Genomic DNA, 21,647 nt, shown 5'->3' with positions numbered 1-21,647 from the left:
ATATCTAAAAATGATCATATTATACTTTTTTCTTTCTTCTTTATTACAGAATTGTAAATGAAGGCAAAAGAATGAGGAAAGGCCAGCTTCTCTCCATCGCAAGGATGCACAGAACTCCATTTTCTTCCAAAGAAACTGCAGGAAAAACTGATGCCCTTCCAGAGAGAGGTGGTCTGTTTTGCTCTATCAAGGGATGGATGGTTAGTTTCTATATTTTTAATAGTACTTTTCCATCCATCCATCCATCTATCTGTCTATATATTGTTTTATTTAGTCTGTCTGGCAGTCTGTCTTTTATCTATTGGTCTGTCTGTCTGTCTGTCTATCTATCTATCTATCTATCTATCTACGTGTCTGTCTTACTGTATTTTCTGTCTGTCTGTCTGTCTATCTGTCTATCATCTGTGTGTCTGTCTTTCAGACGTTTCTATCTATCTCTGTCTGTGTATGTATCTATCTATCTATCTATCTATTTATTTATCTATCTATCTATCTATGTCTGTCTGTCTATCTATCTATCTATCTATCTATCTATCTATCTATCTGTCTGTCTGTCTTTTCTCTCTTTCTGTCTGTGTGTCTATATATCTGTTTTTCTGTCTGTCTATCTGCCTATTTAATTAAATTGAATTCAAACGGGCTTTACTGGCATGACTGTAAACAATATAGTTTTGCCAAAGCAGATAAATAATAATAAAACATATCAATCCATAGTTTAACGAAAGTTAAACAAAATAACATATCACAATGTTCATATGTACTGTATATAAATGTTTGTCTGTCTGTCTGTCTGTGCAGTGTGTAGTTGTTTCTTAATCTGTGCCTGATTAAAGCAAGGGAGAATCTAATTTACTCAAGCTCTCTGTCAGTCAATGCTCTTTGTAGCTCTGGGTCAGACGGGTCATTTAGTAGACGCTGTGGTGGGTCTCGGATCAATGATAAGACACACAGTGCTCTGTTTGGTGTGAACAGGGTCAGTCACTTAATTAGGCAGACATTCAGCTGGACGCATATTATAGAATCCCACAGGAATCTTTGTGAGTCACAGTGGCTGATGGGATAGATGTAGTTACAAATGTCCTGTTTTTGGTTTGACCTTTATTTAAGTGAGAGAACACAAAATTGCCAATTACTGGCATATCTTCATTTTAAAGTTGCTCTACAAGTCTATGATATTCTGGTTCCTAGATATTGCTTGGCTTCCTCCTTCAGTGTAAGTCTATGACATTGTTTCAGCCACTGCCTGAGCAAAAATCGTAAGTCTGATTGCTTAGAGATGTACTAGCACAACAATAAGCCTCATCATGTGCCATATCATTTATCTCTGTAGGACAAACAGTACGGGACAAGTTGCATGCTAAAACAGAATACTTTGGGTGTGGGGTTTGTTCAGTTCTTAGTATGAACAATAATAATAATAATGATTCTTGCCTTTGCAAACATTTCAATAACTTGCACATTAAAATTACATGCACAATAAAATTGTACACCCTTTCCTGTATGTATCGAACAGAAACTATTTTAATTTCTTAAAACTAACAGTACATTTTTGTTTGTGTCATCTTGAACTTACAGTGACACCTAGTGGTGTGGATGCAGCATCATTCAAAATCAATAGTTTTCAGATGCCATTGTAGAAATTCACTATTCACAATCAGACATGATTAATTTAATCCAAGAGTGAAAGTGTCCAATAACAAAAGGGTTACTGAGATTAAGCGAGTAGTGTTCAGCTGATCATGTGATTCTAAAATGGCAGCCCCCATGATGGCGACCCCGCCCCCTGTAGAATAAAACAGCTTTATAAGGTTACTGATAGGACTAGAGTCTTCATTTCATGCGAGTGTTCATGATTTTATACATATGTTTCAAAATTACAGTTCATTTCTTTAGGAGGTAAACTTTTTTAATGGGGAAAAAATTGTGCAAAAAATCATAGTGCTGCAAAATTATTCCTGTAATTTTGTCTTTATTCTCAAAACATTATGACTTAAATAGGCCTATAATGAGATTATTCTAAAAACATTACAAATTGTTTTGACTAGTTATTGTTTTGACATCAGCTGTAATTTCCAACCAATCACCGGCAGTTCTAATTCATGATCTTTTCAGTAATTTCCATGTCATTATGTTTACATTTACATTTATGCATTTGGCAGACGATTTTATCCAAAGCGACTTACAGAGCCCTTATTACAGGGACAATCCCCCCGGAGCAACCTGGAGTTAAGTGCCTTGCTCAAGGACACAATGTTGGTGGCTGTGGGGTGCGAACCAGCGTCCTTCTGATACCCAGATTACCAGTTATGTGCTTAGACCACTACACCACCACCACTCCATTATGTATTTGTTGAATTTTAGTGCTGGTGTCTTGATTCTGTGTGAGGGGTTGAATGAATAAAGCTGTATATTGACTGTAATCAAGTCTGACTGTGTTTAATCATCTGGCACTAATTTCCTCTTTAACTAGAGTTGCCAGCTACTCTTGGAAAATGTTGAACAATAAATTAATTAAAAAAATAATAATTATTTATGGATATTATTTTTGACTTTTCAGGTTTGATGTCCTGAGAATGGTGTAAACATTTCCTTAAAAGAAATCAGAATAAATACACATACACTGATCAGCCACAACATTAAAACCACTGGCAGGTGAAGTGAATAACTTGTTTATCTCGTTACAATGGCACCTGTCTAGGGGTGGGATATATTAGGCAGCAAATGAACAGTCAGTTCTTGAATTTCATGTGTTGAAGCAGGAAAAATGGGCAAGGGTAAGGATCTGAGTGACTTTGATCTGAGGGCTAATTTGTGATGCTAGACGATTGGGTCAGAGCATCTTCAAAACAGCAGGTCTTGTGGGGTGTTCCCAGTATGCAGTGGTTAGTACCTACCAAAAGTGGTCCAAGGAAGGACAACAGGTGGGTCATGGTGCCCAAGGCTCATTGATGTGCTTGGGGAGCGAAGGCTAGCCCATCTGGTCCAGTCCCAAATTGCTGAATAACTTAATGCTGGCCATGATAGAAATGTGTTAGAACACACAGTGCATCGCAGCTTGCTGCGACTGGTCAGAGTGCCCATGCTGACCCCTGTCCACCACCGGAAGTGCCAACAATGGGCACGTGAGCATCAGAACTGGACCATGGAGCAATGGAAGTAGGTGGCCTAGTCTGATGAATCATGTATGCTTTTAGATCATGTGGACGGCCGGGTGCATGTGCGTCATTTACCTGGGGAAGAAATGGCAGCTGGATGCACCATGGGAAGAAGACAGGCCAGCAGAGGCAGTGTTAGGTCCTGGCATTCAGGTGGATGTTACTTTGAAACGTACCACTTTCCTAAAGATTGTTGCAGACCACGTACACCCCTTCATGGCAACGGTATTCCCTGATGGCAGTGGCCTCTTTCAGCAGGATAATGAGCACAGGAATGGCTTGAGGAACATGACAAAGAGTTCAAGGTGTTGAATTGGCGTCCAAATTCCCCAGATCTCAATCTGATTGAGCATCTATGGGATGTGCTGGACCAACAAGTCCGACCCATGGAGGCCCCACCTCGCAATCTGCTGCTAATGTCTTGGTGCCAGATACTATAGGAGACCTTCAGAGGTTTTGTGGAGTCCATGCCTCAACGAGTCAGAGCTGTTTTGGCGGCATGAGGGTGAAATACACGGTATTAGACAGGGGGTTTTAATGGCTGATCGGTGTATGTTAGCATACCAATGCACCATGAGATATTTCATTATAAAAAGCTGTGAGAAGTTTTAAAATGTTTCATCACGGAAGAAAGAGAAGTCTGAAAGAAAGTTTTGATTACATAGTCATCTTATAAATCCTCCTCTACACGTCTAAAACACTGCATCCTTCAATTTTGTACTATCGGACTTGCAGTTTGTCCTTTGTTTTTGTTGTCAAATTTAATTTTGCAATTAATTTCCCCTTGTGTCGCGCTTTGATCCTGCTAATCAGTTAGTATGTGGATTATGGGCCCAGATAATTGCTCTCTAATTAAATATGTAATCTCCACTCCAGCCAATAACCCGAGAAATCCTCTACTGTAATTGCTTTATCCGTGTGGAGACTCTCCACCTACTGTCTAATGAACCGGGACAGGTGTCCACATGGCTTTGAGTCATCACCAGTAAACATCCACGTTTCTGTTTGTTTGTTTTTATCATGGGAAATTAAGGTGGCTAGTTACTGTTTACTTTCCATATTCAACTTGTCGGATTTATGAAAAAATTAAGCCTGATTAACACAAACTAGATTTTCGGAGCATCGTTGATGCTGAAAGGTAAAAAAATAACTTAAACTTAAATTTCCTTGTGTTCATTCAACTTTGACTAACATTCTTGTCCTCCTACATCGAAGTTTAATGTTAGGTTAATGCCAATGATCGGTCCATTTAGAGTATATTGTGAGAAAAAATTCACTAAACTATAACAAACAAGATTTTTTTATGTTTTTACAGTGTCATTGCGAAACAGGTTGACCAATTTTACTGTTGTTCTTAATGACAAGTTTGTCAAAGCAAGAATGAGATGGAGACCCAATTGCAGAAGAACAGTTCAAAGGATTTATTAACAAAAAATGCCAACATAAACTGTGCTGGTAAAGTATTAGATTCCCAGCAGTGGCTGCAGAGGGCATGCAGAGGTGTATGCGCTGTGGAAGTCAGGAGCAGAAGTTTGCGTGGAAGCATGGTGTGGTGTAGAGAACAAAGCCCGGGCGATGGAGGGCAGTCGTATTCCTGACACCTAAGCAGAGACGAGGAATCCTACACTGGCGATTCGTGGGCGGTGAGGACAGGCGTACCGCAAACTGGAAGGTAACACGGTTCCTGACACACGGGCAGAGACAAGCAACCAACAGATACACGAAACAGCACCAACTAGACAAAGAGAGCAAGGTTCGCCGCTTGACAGCACAAGCAATAATGTAGGGAAGACTGTGAGGGCACACAAGGATTAAGTAGGGAGTGCAATCAGAGTGGAACAGTTGTAGCTAGCACGTTAATCAGCGGCATGATCAGCGCTTCCCCGTGAACAATCAATGTTCCCATGGAAACACTGATCTCCGCCTGCGAGACATGAGGGAGAGAGAAAAACAAAACAACAGAATAAACCGAAGCCATGACAAATTTGAAGAAATTGAATTTATAGTTAAATACAAATAAAAAAGAAAATGTAATTAATCAATATTTGTATATTTTAGTTCTGATTTCTTAATGTGAGGAATATTGCACGTATGTGTCACCGAGTAATGGGCATTTCAAGCAATTTTGTAGTCGAGTATGCTAACACATAAAAACCTATTAATTGATTACTTGAAGTTTAGCATTTAAGTTCAACCCTTGAACCCATTTTCCTTAGCACTATGCATAAACATCTAGATTCAAAAATGACCACAAACAAAAGTGCAGTCACTCACATGTTAATGGACTCTATTAATTGATTACTCATGCACAGCCCTAGAGTCACCACAGCGAGTTTTGTAGAAAAACTTCAGGCATCCTAGTTAAACATCCATGAAGGTAAGCTTTTATAACACACGTGACACAATATTGGTTATCTTAAAAAAATTGGAACTTAATTTTGAAGTGTCTATATTAACATAACCGTTTATGTTAATTATTGCGTTATACCTTATTGCTGAATACCAAATGTTTGGGAAACATTTTTAAAACAATCATAATTTTTCCAATTTCCTTTGGTGAGGCTAGTTGCGCAGAAATTGCACACTTTATTTAGCTTCAACTAACTTAATTGCATACAGTTGTGTTTATTGCAACCAAGTTAAACAAACCTGTAAAGCCGAGGCAGTCAAGAAGTAGTCTGCAGTATGTTTGTTTGTTTGTTTACAAGTTTAGAGAGTCGGTTTCGTTTAATCTGTGAATCTTTACCTTGCGGTTGAAGTAGATATGCCTCTGTGCCTCTCATGTAATAGAATACAACCACTTGGTGTTTTCTAAACCATCGATTTCCGTTTTTTTTCTCTCCCTTTATCTCCCACCTCTCTCTTTCTCTCTCTCTGCAATTCGATAATCCCCCTGAAGCGGAATTGCTTTTTTTTTTTGGTTAAAACACAGCCAAACTACACACTGAGACACCATACTTGTTCAAATTATGCAGTGTTTTAGAGCAGCACTGTACTGCTTATAGCAAGATTTCATCAGTGACTTGTTACAAGTCGAGAAGACAGATACCCATGGCTGCTTTCGTATCTTGAAAGCACAAATGGTGAACACCAGTCATTACTTGATAAAAACCTTACTTGAACATCTTGAAATATCTAATGATATGGATGACCAAAATGAACCACGGTAACCATAGTTTCTGCTAAAATAGCAACGGTATGTTGTTGTTGCCATGGCAAAATCGTAATAAGGCTGGTTTAAGCCGTTTATTTTCCAGCAGGGCTGCTATATATAACTGTTGTCTCATGTTTAAAAATGTTGTTTTTTCCATGGAACAGCCAACATAGCCTGTTGTTGCAGGATGAATGCTACTTTTACACTTCGTTCATTACAAAAACAAGAAACCCACGTTTATCAACTCTATACTAACTCCCAGAACACTCATTCTGCATTAAAGAAGCTAATAAAGTCATAATGTACCAGCGTATGGACTACAACTAAACAGTAATTCATCATATCGGGTGATGAAACGGTACGCAAGGGCAGATTAGCATACGGCGTGCTGACACAATAACTGCAGTTTAATGAGCCCTGAACTCTGAACCAACAATCAAACCACTACACCACGGGCCATTATGTGACGCACAGGAGCTAAACGATCTCTGTCTCCATATTGAGCATCATGACTGAGCCAATCGATAGCTATTGATCCGAGATGGAAGATGGCAAAGGAGTGTATTGGACGCCCATTTATAATTGCATCAGAGGTGCAAATGAAGGCATGGGGGAAGATTAAGAGATAATTCAATATTACACTTGTAACGCTATTGAAATAACAAAGCAAATTAGTGCAGATTAAGTAGAATTTGCTAGCCATATTGGTTTGACTCAGCCCAATTTTTTTTTAGCTCTAACGACTTGATGGGTGTGAATGGATAAGTGTTCACATAGAGCGCATTCTTACATTTAAAAACAGCTAAAATGAGTGCAACAGCGTAGAACAGACATTTATTTTGAAAATTGAAAATTTTTTGGTATTTGGTAACTTTTGATCATTTTAGGCATTACGTTCATGGCATAAGACGCAGGGTTCCTGTAGCTAAATTCATAGTCAATGGCGCTAGCAACGATCAGGTCATGTATTCGGGAAAACACAATGTTTTGAATATTACCAAATTTTGATCTACGTTTTTCGCTGCTAAAGGTCATTTTCATGTGCAAGCTAATGTTTCTTCAGCACTCGTTTTTGTTGGCCACCGCGAATTGAAGTGAAAAATCATGAAATGCATAAACATTGCTCGTTAGGATCATTTGTGGAGTGCAGCACATTTTGGAAATTTTAACTTTTTATTTATTACTATTTGGTAACTTTTGATAAATTTTAACTGCCTCAACAATGGAAATTTCATGGCACGATATGCGGGATTCCTATAGCTTAATTTGTTTGGCGCTAGCAATGACGAGGTCATGCATTCGCAAACACAACGTTCCTGGGAATATTGCCAAATTACAGTCAGCATTGTTTTGCAGCTTAATCTTCTTTTTGAGTGCAAGTATGTTTTTAGTGCTCCTTTTCATTGGCCACTGTACACCAAAGTGCTTGAGCAACTGCTTAAACATCGCTCGTTAGCAACGTTTGTTTGCATCACAGTGCTTATTTGAACATCGAGATATTTTAAATATAGGTATTTGATAACTTGGTGAAACTTGGTCTTAAAAATGGCTCCTGTAGCTCAGTTCGAAGCAACGATGAGGTCTTGTTTCCGTGAATAGACGTTCCGGGAATATTTTCAAATTAGGAAAAAAAAATTTTGCAGCTACATTTTCTTTTTGAGTGTAAGCTAATTTAGTGCTCCGTTTCGTTGGCCACCATCAACCAACTACATATGACTGCTTAAATTTCATTGACTTGGATTGTTTGCCATTACTGATGGACTCATTGAACTGACTGCGATACGCCATTGTGTTAATTTGCTCAACGTAAATGTCTGATTGGTAACAAAGCTCATCCGCTGCATAAATGTTTGTAAATGCAAAACCGTAATGCGATTATGATTAATTGTGCAGCCCAACGTTTTCACTTCATTAATTGCGAGATGGTTCATGATTATTGTCCAGGATATTAAAGGGGTAGTTCGAGCAAAAATGACAATTCTGTCAATTGATTCCAATGCTGAATATTTGTAAATACCAAATTTTTATGCAACACCAGTAGACCTACTCTAAATGTTAAGTTTATCGGTGCAGCAATAATCTTGATTATTTATTTGATTAATTGCGCAACCCTACATTTTCACTTCATTAATTGCGAGACCATTCAAAATGACCATCCAGAATGTTAAAAGAATAGTTCTCCAAAAAAATGAAAATTCTGTTATAATTTATTCACCCTCATTTTTCAAACCTGTATGACTCAGTCACCAAGGCCCAATGATTTCCGCAATGTGGAAAACATGGACGGAATCATCCAGTCATAAAAACGGAATTAACTATAAAACATGAAATATCATGGAATTTGACTTTTTGGGGGGATTATGAATGTATTAATGCTAATTAATCAAAGTAAAATGATGATATGTGCTAGTATGAAAATGAATCCACAAAAGGCTGAGATTTCATTAAATAAGTATACAGTCTGCTTGTGCTGCATGCTTTAAAGTGAATGTGTGAAGTCAGCTGCTCATGCGCTGACAACACTGCATCATAAACATCACAAATGTGTGTGTAGATGACAAAGAGCAGAGTATTTCTTCACTATCAAGCACACACCACATGCAGGCCATTTATTTATATAATTCAATCTCAGCCTTTTGTGGCTTAATAAGCACACTAAGCCATATATAGTGAACTGCTCATTCGGAAGTGAAAAGCTGTTGCCAAAAACATACAAACTAAAAGTGCGGTTTTCCGGCAAAATAAAAGCTCAGTTTAAGTAGACGAGTTAAATTGAAGAAATTGCAACAGTAATATATTTCTGTACTTTATCTGTATTATACATTTAGTGTATAGTGAAATGTAGTGTTCATAAATTATAGTAATATTATTAAAAATAATAATATATCAATAATAATTACATTTATATGTAAGCAGTTTCTCAAAAGAGTACTGTTGTACTAAAAATAAATATCATTAATACTGTGATGATCAGCTGTGCAGCACTGTACTTGACAAAAAAATAACTCCAGTGTTGTGTTTTGTAATGGGCTGTGAGAAAAGAAAGTCATACAGGTCTGAAAATACAAGAACGATGTTCTTGGTGCTGTTGTCAGGCAAATCGACAGAGCCCTCTTCAGAACATTGCGGTGTGTCTGTTGCAAGCAGCGTTATTTAAAGAACAGTGATTAATGTGTGGCGGAACACCACACACACACACACACACACACACACACCTGAGTGGCACTTCGGCGTGTGAGAGCGCATTACACAATGCCAGCAAGTGCTCCAACAATTTGAAGGTGGGAAAAAAAAACCACTGGCAGAACAGAGGCTGTTAATCATCCTTTCACACAGAGGGAGGAGAAAACAAGATGAAGAGACTATCATAGCTCTCTCTCTCTCTCTCTCTCTCTCTCTCTACCTCTTTATCTTTGTTTGTGACTCTCATAGACATTTCAAGAGGTCACTTTATGCTGCTATCGATAGAGAAACAGCTCTATATTATCTTATTTGTATTTTTTTATTACCTAAACTAAAAGTACAGTGGATTTTCATGGTGCTGTGATTGTAGTACCATGGCACATACTTCTAATACAAATAGTGGCAATGAAATGATAATCATTCATATAGGATGGTCATTAAATGGCAATTTAAGGAACTTCAAAGAACACCAATGTTAATACCAATACACAATGTTACATTGAACTGTGGTGGTTCCATGGTAAATTGTAAAAAAATAAAATAAACAACAACATGGCATCACCTTGGTATTATGTCCACTTTTTGTTCGTATCAACAGAAAAAAATAAAAGACGAAGGAGGATTTGCTTCTAAAATTGTAAAAATACATTTTGCTGCTTTAGCATCTTGTACAGTACAATATGCCATTGTTCTGAGACTATTTATACCTACTCCTACAATTCTTTAGAAAGCATCCTAGATATTATTAATGTCTAGTACTGTATGGAAATACAATTTTAGGAACAGAACAACATATTAGCATTATATAGAGTAACATTAGCTGAATGCATCAATGTCATGCATGTTTATATTGACCATCGTGTACGTCATCACCAACCGAGGTGTTGTTGGAATCCAGAATGAAGCCACATTAACAATAAAACAAAAAACGAAGAAGGAAAAAAATCCTGCATAAATAAATTAATAAAAAACAAAATGGGGGAAATTTTTTATTTGTGGCTCTGCATGTATCCGCTTCATTTGTTCCCAGTAAATCCTTGCACATTGCCTGACGCACTAGCAATTAAATTCTTTCCCCTGAAAGAATCCGCAGAAGATCAGTGTCTCACAGCATTACTTTTAAAAAAAGAATAAAGGATGCTAAAAAAGAGCTAACATCTCCCTCTAATGAGTAGATCCGCTGTTTGAACAATGGAGACGGGCAACTCGGGGAGCACAGTGACATTTCAGGAATGAAAAAACTCTTGATGTTTTGTTTCCTTAGTGGTTTCACCAGGAAACAAATGTTGTAGGCTGTTTTAGTATATTTATTTGCATGTGTCATCATGCAATATTCAAGGAAACTTAAAGGAGGTGCTGGTAGAGATATCATACATTAAACACTAGGAAATAGAGGTAAAGTATAGAAGGCCCTTCATTTTGAAGGGTAAATATCACAGAAAACATTATTTTTTGGCTTTTTTTGTAATAAGGGAGTATGATGTACTTTGTAGGTATACTCCTAATCGTCTTCTTAGGCCATACTTAGTGAGATACAATGCAAAGTTAAGTCATTTTTCAGTATAAATGTTGACGTCTGTTCATGGTTTAGAAGTGCAATATTGTTGTAGTCATGCAAACCAATGGATGAAGATCTCAGACCCAGCAGTGAGAGAAACACGGAAGCTTGTTAGACCTGTTTGTTTGTATATATATATTTGTTTTTGTTTTTTGTGCCGAAATCCGGGAAGGAGGAGGAATGCGCCGTAGTGGATTTCTCGCCGCTACCATTCACCCGAAAGGGGCATCCGTGGCCATCCACCGGAGGATGGAGGAACCCGACCACGGACCGCGAGAGGAGGAGGGGCTCCCAACCAACCGCCTGGAATGGTTACCGCTGCCAGGGGCGGGGCAGGCTAATCAAGCCTCGGAGAGGGATAAAGGCCGACTGGAGACTGCAGTGGGACAGAGAGAGAGATTTACGGGCAGCTGTCCGACACCTGTGTTTGTGTGTTTGTCTTTTTAAGTTTTTATTAAGATATTATTTATATTCTCAAGCCGGTTCTCGCCTCTTCCTTTCCATTAACCCCTTTACAAACTTATATGCTGCTTCTCAGGTGAATGCATCTCTATTATTAAGGATATTTTGGTATTTACATTTTTTATATTATATTCAACATTCTCAGATAAATCTTTCTTCTGCAGTAGAGCTCCTAAATTAAATGTATGTTGTTTTAAAAGAGTTTTAGATATTTATATACTCTATATTTGTAGAGCTTCCCCACGCTGGTGTGCATCAGCCGGGATGCAGTTTCAATCTCTCCCCCTTAGATAGGGTCACTTCACATGACTCATAGAAGCGGCGCTAACCGCACAGAGAAATGCCAGTTTCTAGTAGAGTTTGTACTTCTATATATGACTTGCTTCCTTATTATTTTAACTTTAATAAAGGATGCATTAAAGATATAATGCCGGGGTGTTTCCTTTAAAGACATTCTGACATGCAAGATTTGCTTAAGTGAAACGGTAACTCCAGCTCTGCCTTATTTCACAATGAGAGTGCTTCTGTCTTTACTTATTTTACATTTCCCTCATACGTTGCGATCTATATCACCTAAAGCTGTTTGGAAAGTTTGGAGTGCATCTGGTCTGTGAGCAGTTATTTTCCTCTCCTCAGTCAGGCGTGAGCTGAAGTGCTCCCCTGGTGCAATCATAAGTTTCATATGATCTCATGTTACGTTAAATGAGATCAAACAACTATTCGAAAAGAAAATGTGTTTTTACTGTCGACATTGTTGATAATGTTGACTAATAGTTTCAGCCCTAGAGTACTCAACTTCCAAATTACTCGAAAATGCCCACCTCTAGCGACAAGTTGCTCTGTTTAGCGCTACTAGCGGACTACAGCTGTCTTGAGAGGTTAGCCAATTATAACAGAGGTCATTTACATACAGTATAAAGGCCTTAAAAGCCTTAAACTCGTCAAAGAGAGGGTGGAAAATGGCCATGTAAAATGTTTTTGGTGCAAAAAAACTAATTGTTTCAACGTATTAATTTAAGTCGACTTTTTTTAGGTGGGGAAAATAAAACGCAACAAAAGTGTAGAATATGGCTTCTTTAACTTCTTTTTGTTTCACTGATTAGGAACTGAGTGGCTTATATTTTCAGATACAACATGCTGACCTCAGGATGTTAGGTAAAAATGAATTTAGGGCAACAGCGTAAAAAAAGCTGTGAGGCACATGGCTTTTCCTACCACTGCTACGCAGATGATACGCAGCTCTACCTGTCGTTCCAGCCTGTTGACCCTACTGTCTCAGCTCGTGTCTCGGACATTTCGTCCTGGATGAAGGAACGACACCTTCAGCTCGAGATCCCAGCAAACCCATCTGTGGACCACAACCTCACCATTCATCTTGGTTCAGCTACACTACCACCAACCAGAACAGCCCGGAACCTGGGAGTGGTGGTTAATGACCAGCTTAATTTCACTGCACACATCTCATCAACCACACTGTCTGGCAGAATTGCGACTTACAACATCAGTTAACCAGACCTTTCCTGCCTGAATATGCTACTCCTAGTCCAAGCTCTGGTCATTTCAAGACTGGACTACTGCAATGCTCTGTTGGCTGGCCTTCTAGCTAACGCAATTAGGCCACTGCTGATGGTCCAGAATGCACTCCACTGGCTACCTGTAGCTGCCTGCATCAAATTCACTCTGGCTTTCAGGACAGCCAATGAAACCATTCCCTCTGACTTCAGTTTATTTCTTCAGGTCTATGCATCACTCGCTCTTTGCGGTCTATGAATGAGCGACGCCCGATGGTCCTATTACAAAGAATCTCAAAGTCTATTTCACGATCGTTCACTTTCTTTGCAAACTCTGTGGTGGAATGAACTTCCAACCTCCACACAATCTGCTGTTACCTTCTCAACATTCAAGAACCAGCTGAAAACACATCTGTTCCTCAAGCACTTAACCAACCCACACTAAACGGCACTTAACCTGCACCTAATGTACAGGAAAAAATAAATAAATCCTTGACTGTCTCTTTCTTTTGTGCTAGCATCTTTACTACTCCTGCCATTTTGAGAACTTGGCAGTCATATACTGCAGATGTTGTTAAACTTTGGAAGACATATTGCTCGCTATGTGTCTCATTTGTGAGTTGCTTTGTACAAAAGCATCTGCTAAATGTAAATGGAACAGCGTGTTCAGTATGGGACAGTATTAGTTCATTATTCAGGTCTAAAAGAGTGACTATAATGAATAAACCCCTGGATGCCACAGCAGGGCTCAACACGGATCTAATTTGGGATTTTTTGGTGCTGATTGGCCAACAGTGCAAAATTGGCCATTGAGTTCAGGTGTGCAGGAAATTATATTGAGCAATGTGCAGTGGCTGGGAAGCCCACCTTTCACAATATTGCCTGGATCAATATATGCCTCTCTGGACATTGATTTTGGGAAGAAATTAAAAGCATGATTCAGAGGGTAATTATTCAGAGCTTAACATGGAGACTGACTACTGATTTTGATCACTTCTGGTGTATGGGTAGGTCATTGTCAGTGAACATTGAAGTCATTAGCTTAATATGCTTCATTCATTTTCATTTCTGTTCACAGGTGTCTGATTGCTGATGAGGTAAGTGTATTTTGCTTTTCTCACCTGTAATCCAATTTGATTGATAAGATGTTTCATTGTATTTGCAAATTATTCCTACATTTTAAGTGTGACTTAACAGTCCAAAAACATTTTGGGGCCACTGTACTAACTTTAACGGCAGTAATTGTTTTCTTTACTCACCTACAAATGAGTTTAGGAAAGACCATCCAGGCCATTTCTGTGGCGTATATCTACATACAGGAATGGCCCCTGTTGATTGTGGTGCCTTCATCACTGAGATACCCCTAGATTAAAGGACTAAAGAACTGGATTCCTGAACTCGACCCTAGAGACTTCAACTTGGTGGAAAGCAAGACCAACACAATGTATGAGAACATGACCCAATATTTTGCCCGAAAATGAAAATTCTGTCATCCTCTACCCTTCCCTTCATCTTGTCAAATCTGAATGACTTCAAACATCCAATTAAAATCTTAAAAATGGCAATCGCAAACATTTTGCAAAAACATCTGGTGAATGTTGTTCAAACATCTGTCATGCCCCAAAATATACTCATTTACGCAAGCACGTGAACATAAATGCTTCTGCCGAAATTCGTCAGATGTAAATTCATAGCACAACACAAGAACAATTTGCATTCTTAATGTTGCCACAAGGAGCGCTACTGTGGGCATTAGACTAAACAATCTTTTTTTAGGGTCAGTTTTCTCTTTGATATTTCCATGAAAAATTACGATAAATGTTGTTCGAACATCCTTTAGGCCTGAAATGTACTCCGTGCAAGTATGTGAACATAAACAATTCTAGCTATGCAAGTTTTGTGCATTGTTGCGTTCCAAATTTCTTTAGATGGCAATATTCATGCAACACAAGAACAAATTGCATTCTCAGTGTTGCCACAAGGGGTGCTATACTGGGTTTTCTCTTTGAGATTTTCACAAAAACTTCTGGTAAATGTTGTTCTAACATCCGTTTGCTCCGAAACATTTCGTGCATGTACATGAACGCAAATGATTCTAGCTACACGTGTGATTTTGTGCGTTGTTGCGTTCCGAAATTTGTCAGATGGCAATATCTAGCACAACCCAAGAACAAACTGTATTCTCAGTGTTGCCACAACACTGGCATCTTAAGTATTGACATTTGCCATCGCCAGAGCAATACAAGAGGCTCTTGCAATGTGTTGTCCAAGCATTCATGATTGCGTACTTGCGTACATGATTGACCTTAAATGGCCGAGATGTTTTATCATGTCAGATAAGTGTCTTAACAAATTGATCGTGTACGTTTGTTTTGCATTCCCTGACAAAAAGAAAGAGGACATGAGTTTGTAATTCATTCAGGTCCAGTGGACCAAACAAGAGGACGTCTGTCTTCACTGGTGACCGAGATAATTTTTGCTCAAAATGAAAGATTGATTCTTTCAGACTGTGTCTGAGTTTAATCATAGTGGTGAAATTGATTCATGAAATTTATGACTGAGTTTGACTTTGCAGATGCCTCAGGAAAAGTTGTGAAGAAATCTCTTGATTTATTTTATTTTTTTCTTTGTGTCTTGCTTTTATGAGGAGCTGCTTTAGAAAGTTATTAAAATCGTGCTTGCTGATTTTTTCTGTTTTTTTAGCTTGTAAAAATGTCTTCAAAGAACGTAACATCACCTGTTCAGACACTACAGAATTATAGCATGTTACACATTATACCTCAGACACAATCAAATCTTAGAAAGATATTAAACAAATCCTAAATTATTTCACCTTTTACAGCTACGAGTGTTCAATGAATAATACATTTCTTTATTTTGGGATACAGCCAGGGTTGATTTTCCACAGAGGATGTTGGGATAGACTGTACAGCCCATGCAGTCACAGGTTCATGTTGTCTTTTTGCCTGTTATTGATGCTTCTAAAAGAGGCTCACAAATTGCTCTGTTTACCCTGAGAATTCTGGCCCGGGATTGAGTCGACCTCAAGTTGTTACCACGGCAACGTCTCCCTCTGAGCTTGATGAAGGGTTGTCAGGGCGGTGAATGATATATTCACTCTAATGGCTTATAGTGCAGAAAAGGAACAAACATTATTTCCTCTCACCATATGGTTGGAATGTAACAGGAAGCTAGTGCCTTAACTATGCGGCTACATTTTTTATGACCTCTTGAGTCCTCTTTGCCCTTTCCAATAAATACATTTCAGCTATAAGTATTCTAAATACTTTTGAAGCATACAGCCATGGACAAAAGTATTGGCAGTGACATACATTCTGTGTTTCGCAAATGTTTCTGCTTCAATTGTTGTGGTGTGATCAGATGCATTTGAAATAATTGCAAAAAGCTTAATTGGCCAAAAAACTTTATCACTATCACAAAAACCCAAATTTCACTGTTTTTTGGTCCTGGCACAAAAATGTCCAGCCAACATCATTTCACCAGTCATATCCGCAGCACCTGGGAAAGCGTGAACGAGTACTAGTCAGGTGAAATCACTCTATCATTCTGACTGGATTATAAGAGGAGACTATTTGCTATAAAAGGAGGGAAGAAGTGCTTCCGATCATTGTGTTCTTGTTCGCAATGGTTACCTCTAAAGAAAGACGTGCAGTCATCAGCGCCTTGCATCAAAATGGCCTCACATGCAAGGAAATTTCTGCAAAGAATATTGCACCTGAAATAACCATTTACCGGATCATCAAGAACTTCAAGGAGAGAGGTTCAACTGCAGTGAAGAAGGCTTCAGGACAACCCAGAGTGTCCAGCAAGCGCCAGGACGTCTCCTCCTGAGGTGTCAGCTACGGAATCGTGTCACCACCAGTGCAGAGCTCAATATTGGCAACAGGTTGGTGTGAGAGACTTTTGGACAATGGCCTGGTGTCAAGAAGGGCAGGAAAGAAGCCACTTCTCTCCAAGAAAAACATCAAGCGCACACACTGAAATTCTGCAGGAAGTACAAGGATTGGACAGCAGAAGACTGGTGCAAAGTTATTTTCTCTTATGAATCCCCCTTCCGACTGTTTTGACATCTGGAAAATCAATAGTCCGGAGAAGAAAAAGTGAACGCTACCATGAGTCCTGTGTCGTGCCTACTGTGAAGCATCCTGAGACCATCCATGTGTGGGGTTGCTTTTCATCCAAGGGAGTGGGCTCTCTCACAATTCTGCAATTCTTTTTGAATAAAGAATGGTATCAAAACGTCCTGCAAGAGCAACTTCTCCCAATGATCCAGGAGCAATTTGGTGATGATCCGTGCATTTTCCAGCATGATGGAGAACCATATCACAAGGCAAGACTGATAATGAAGTGGCTTGGAGATCATTACATTGAAATTTTGGATCCGTGGCCAGGCAACTCCCCGGCTGTTAATCCCATAGAGAACCTGTGGTCAATCCTCAAAAGCGAGTGGACAAGCAGAAGCCCACAAATTGTGATCAACTCTGAGCACTAATAAGGCAAGAATGGATCTCCATCAGTCAGGATTTGGCCCAGAAGCTGATATCCAGCATGCCAGAGTGAATTGCAGAGGTTATGAAGAACAAGGGTCAACACTGTACATATTGACTCTTTGCATATATTGAATGTTTTGCCAATAAAAGCCTTTCAAACTTATGAAATGCTTATCATTGTTTTCCAGTATACCATAGAAACATGTGAAAAAATAATCTACAAATACTGAAGCAGCAAACTTTGCAAAACACAACATTTATGTCACTGCCAATACTTTTGGCCACGGCTGTAGACAATCTAATTTGATAGATTTGTATAAGCATAGAGAGAGTCTGGTTGGATGGAAAAGTTACTAAATATTTTTAATAAGTTCATCTTAACTGAAATATTAGCTTTATTTTATAATGTGTAAATACTGTGTATAAAAGTACATTTTGTTTCCAAATATGGCTAGTATCTTTACACAATTTTGAGAGTAAAATTTGCATATGCTTTTACGACCTCTTGACTTATTTTAAGTCATAATTGTTTTCACTTTGTTTATTTTTCTAGGAGTATTGGCACTAGCAATGCGACTATTCTTGGATACGGGCTACTCACCATGGACGCACGCCCCCTGCTGGAGGCCCTGAACAAACAATGAATTGGTATTGTCATAGTAGATGAATCCCATTACCTGAAGCCCCTTAATGCAGCTCGTAGTAATGTACTGGTGCCAATCATTCAGAATGCCATGCGTGCCATGCATGTCCTTCTAACTGGTACCCCAGTGCTGGGCAGACCAGAGGAGGTACTGCTTCCTCCAAATCTGCTTGTCATTTGCTTTGATTTATTAAGCCATTTGGTAATATGCAGCGTGGATTTGTTTGAACAAAACCAGGAGGAGATCCTGTCATTAGCTGAATTATTTCCCATCCTACACTCATCGCTCATGTCACCCAAAATTGCAATTGAGATAATATCATAAACTAAAAGTTTTGATAAGTTTCCCCCTGAATGTTATTACTAAGTTATTAAAATCATTTATTTTACCATTGTACACACTGTAAAATCACCCGATTATCAAATTATCCACAGAGTTCTTGTTCCTGTGCGACAGATTAGTTTACATTGCGAATAAACATCTATAGTCATTCTCATTTCTTTTGTAAAGTGACAGTTTGAATTTATCAGTCTTGCTGGTCTAATGACCTGCTTGCAGTTAAATTAAATTAATCAATCAAAAAAGAGATCATTTTCAACGTTTATCCTTTTATACAGTGCGGCCCAGTAATTTGACACCGGTGTTGTCTCTGTCATTTGCGGGTAAGCTGATTTATTTTATCGTGTTTCAGGTCTGTTCACCTTGCTCGATATTACGCTGCTGTGGATGTTTATATAACCCAGTGACCCCTAGTGAGATGGCTGGATATCGATGCCAAGGGGTGACATAGGAAAAATGAGGGGATTTAAGTGATTTTTAGAGCTATGAATGAGAAGTGAGGAAGCCTTTCTTTCTGTCTTTCTAAAGTCTCAAAAGCACAGTGATCATCTCTGCTGTTATTACTCTGTGCAAGATACAAATATTACTTGCACACCTGGTCTCGCTCCGCTCCTGACTTCGCTCTTTTTCACCCTCTGTCCCTTTCCCTTTCTTTTTTCTTTTACATCACAAACATTCAATCACTCTTACCAGTTTCAGACCATTTTTAGTGCATTGGCAAGTTTGACGAATAGATTCCTTCTTATTTTTGCAACCGAAAAAGCAAAGAAATCTGAGTTTAACTGCTGTATATTGTCATAGGAACTATCAGAGACCTTGCAGTAGATGGCACATTACATTTGATGCAAGCAAACGTGAGGATACAACAATATGTGGGATTTTTAATTGTGGGCCAAGCAATTGAAAATACGTTTGTCTACTAATGTCCCCTAGTGGGAAAAAACTCCAGAAAATATACCTTTTGACATTAGTCAGGCTGAGCGCTGTATTTAATTGAACGCAAACATGACGGTACAACATGTTGAATTGTGTACATGTGTGTTGATTGTTAATGAAACACTGAAAATGTGTCTCTGTACTAATTTCCAGTGAACAAAAATCTGAACAAATTTGTATTCCTGCAAGATAAAAGCAAGACGAATTACCGTTTAAACCATTCTTTCAAGTAGAGTCCATTACTTTGTCGTAAAACTATTCTTCCCCCACTATTCGCCCCCATTGAGAGCGAGAACCACTGATCGCAACCACGAGGAGGTCACCGCATGTGACTCTACCATCCCTAGCAACCGGGCCAATTTGGTTGCTTAGGAGACCTGGCTGGAGTCACTCAGCACACCCTGGATTGGAAGTCGCGACAATACTCGCTGAGCTGCCCAGGCCCCCGTGTTAAACCATTCTTAGAGGTAGAACTAATTACTGTGTAAATCATTTGTAAAAGTATTCTTACTAGTAGGATAAAGTAGAGTGTAAGTCGTTTATAAAACCATTCAAAACAAGCAGGACAAATCAATGTGTGGATAGCTCGTAAAAATAATTTTTACGAACAGAGCAAAATTTCTGCGCAAATTTCCTAAAACCATTCAAATGAGCAGAACGAATACCTATAGAAATCCATTCTTACCAGCACAACAAATTCCTCATAACGTTCGCAAAAACATTCTTGGGTGCAAAAACTATTTCTGTAATTGTAATGGTTACATAAACCATCACTTTTGAATTTAATGTTCACAATTTACATTTTCACAAACGATTAACACATTCATTCTACTGGTGTTTCATAAATGAGACCCAAATAAATGGATTTAGCAACACTTGTCCTTGTTACACATTTGACATGGAACAGTTCATTATGCATAATTACAAGCAGCTAACCCTAAACCTATAGTAATTACATGCTATTAATATTACTTAGTACTTACACGTGTAATTACACTGTTATAAGGACACTGTAAAATAAAGTGTAACCATGGATTTTAGTTGCACACCTCACAGCCTCACTTTTGTTTGCACTGAATTAAATATGGAGCTCTGAACCTAAATTGTTACCCCAATTCCTCTTTGGACTCGCTGGACTACTAAAGACGCTGTGTTTCTCAATTCATCAAAACAATCTCTCTGTGGTTTATACTAACAGAACATAACATGCACTCTGAGACATGCTCTTAGAGGAAACACATTTGCATTTTATGAACTTAATACCCGATTTAATCAGCTTTAATCTGCAGAGTATTCGCTTCGCACCAGCTATAAACAGAAATCTGCTGACGGATTTTCAGTAAACTCGGTTTCATGATTGCACACAAGTTCCAAGGTCAAAACTTGTAAGAACTGAACTAATTTGTCATTCGTTTCCATTTGGAAGTTGTACAGTTACATTGTTTAATATGTTATGTATGCTCTCTCTCACTCTCTCTCTCTCTCTCTCTCTCTCTCTCTCTCTCTCTCTCTCTCTCTCTGGAACCTGGAGCTACTACGCCAAAAAATACTGCAACGCTCATTACAAGTGAAAATCAACTTTTTTGGGGTAAAATAAATGCACAATATAGAATTAAATTAACACCATAATAAAAAGCGCCATTAATGCTGATCAGTTCATTCTGATACACAATCCAATTGAAAGCTTAGCAGGCCTGCATTTATTTATTTAGAAAAGGTACAACTAAATAGTAAATGGTCTGCACTTTTATAGCGCCATTTTAACCTTAGCGGTATTCAAAGCGCTTTACACTGTGACTCATTCACCCATTCACACACACATTCATACACCAATGACAGCAGAGCTGCTATGTAAGGTGCTAGCCTGCTATTGGGAGCAACTTGGGGTTTAGTGTCTTGCCCAAGGACACTTCGGCATGTGGAGTCATGTGGGCCGGGGATCAAACCGCCAACCCTGTAATTAGTGGCCGACCCGCTCTACCACCTGAGCCACAGCCGCCCCGTTTTAAACTAGGTTTTAAGTGATTTTCACATATAATAATTGAAGTCGACAGCCTTTTTATAAGTGCAGACCATTTACTTTAGTTATTTCGTTTGTATCATTTCAGAGTTAACTCAGACATAAAATATGTAATGAAGTTGTGTGTGTGCATGTGTGTGTGTGTGACACTTCGAAACATCTGAAAGTTATTTT

The 21,647-nt window shown here is 38.7% G+C and overlaps 1 pseudogene; it reads left to right on the top strand.

Annotated features, from left to right (window-relative positions):
- LOC127639497 (DNA annealing helicase and endonuclease ZRANB3-like) overlaps nt 1-21,647 on the top strand; it is a 67,222-nt pseudogene that overhangs the window by 6,997 nt on the left and 38,578 nt on the right.

The sequence above is a fragment of the Xyrauchen texanus genome, chromosome 48 (genome assembly GCF_025860055.1).
Source record: "Xyrauchen texanus isolate HMW12.3.18 chromosome 48, RBS_HiC_50CHRs, whole genome shotgun sequence".
NCBI lineage: Eukaryota > Metazoa > Chordata > Actinopteri > Cypriniformes > Catostomidae > Xyrauchen > Xyrauchen texanus.
Note: the sequence above shows the minus strand (reverse complement) of the source record. Positions and strands in the feature narration are given on the sequence as shown.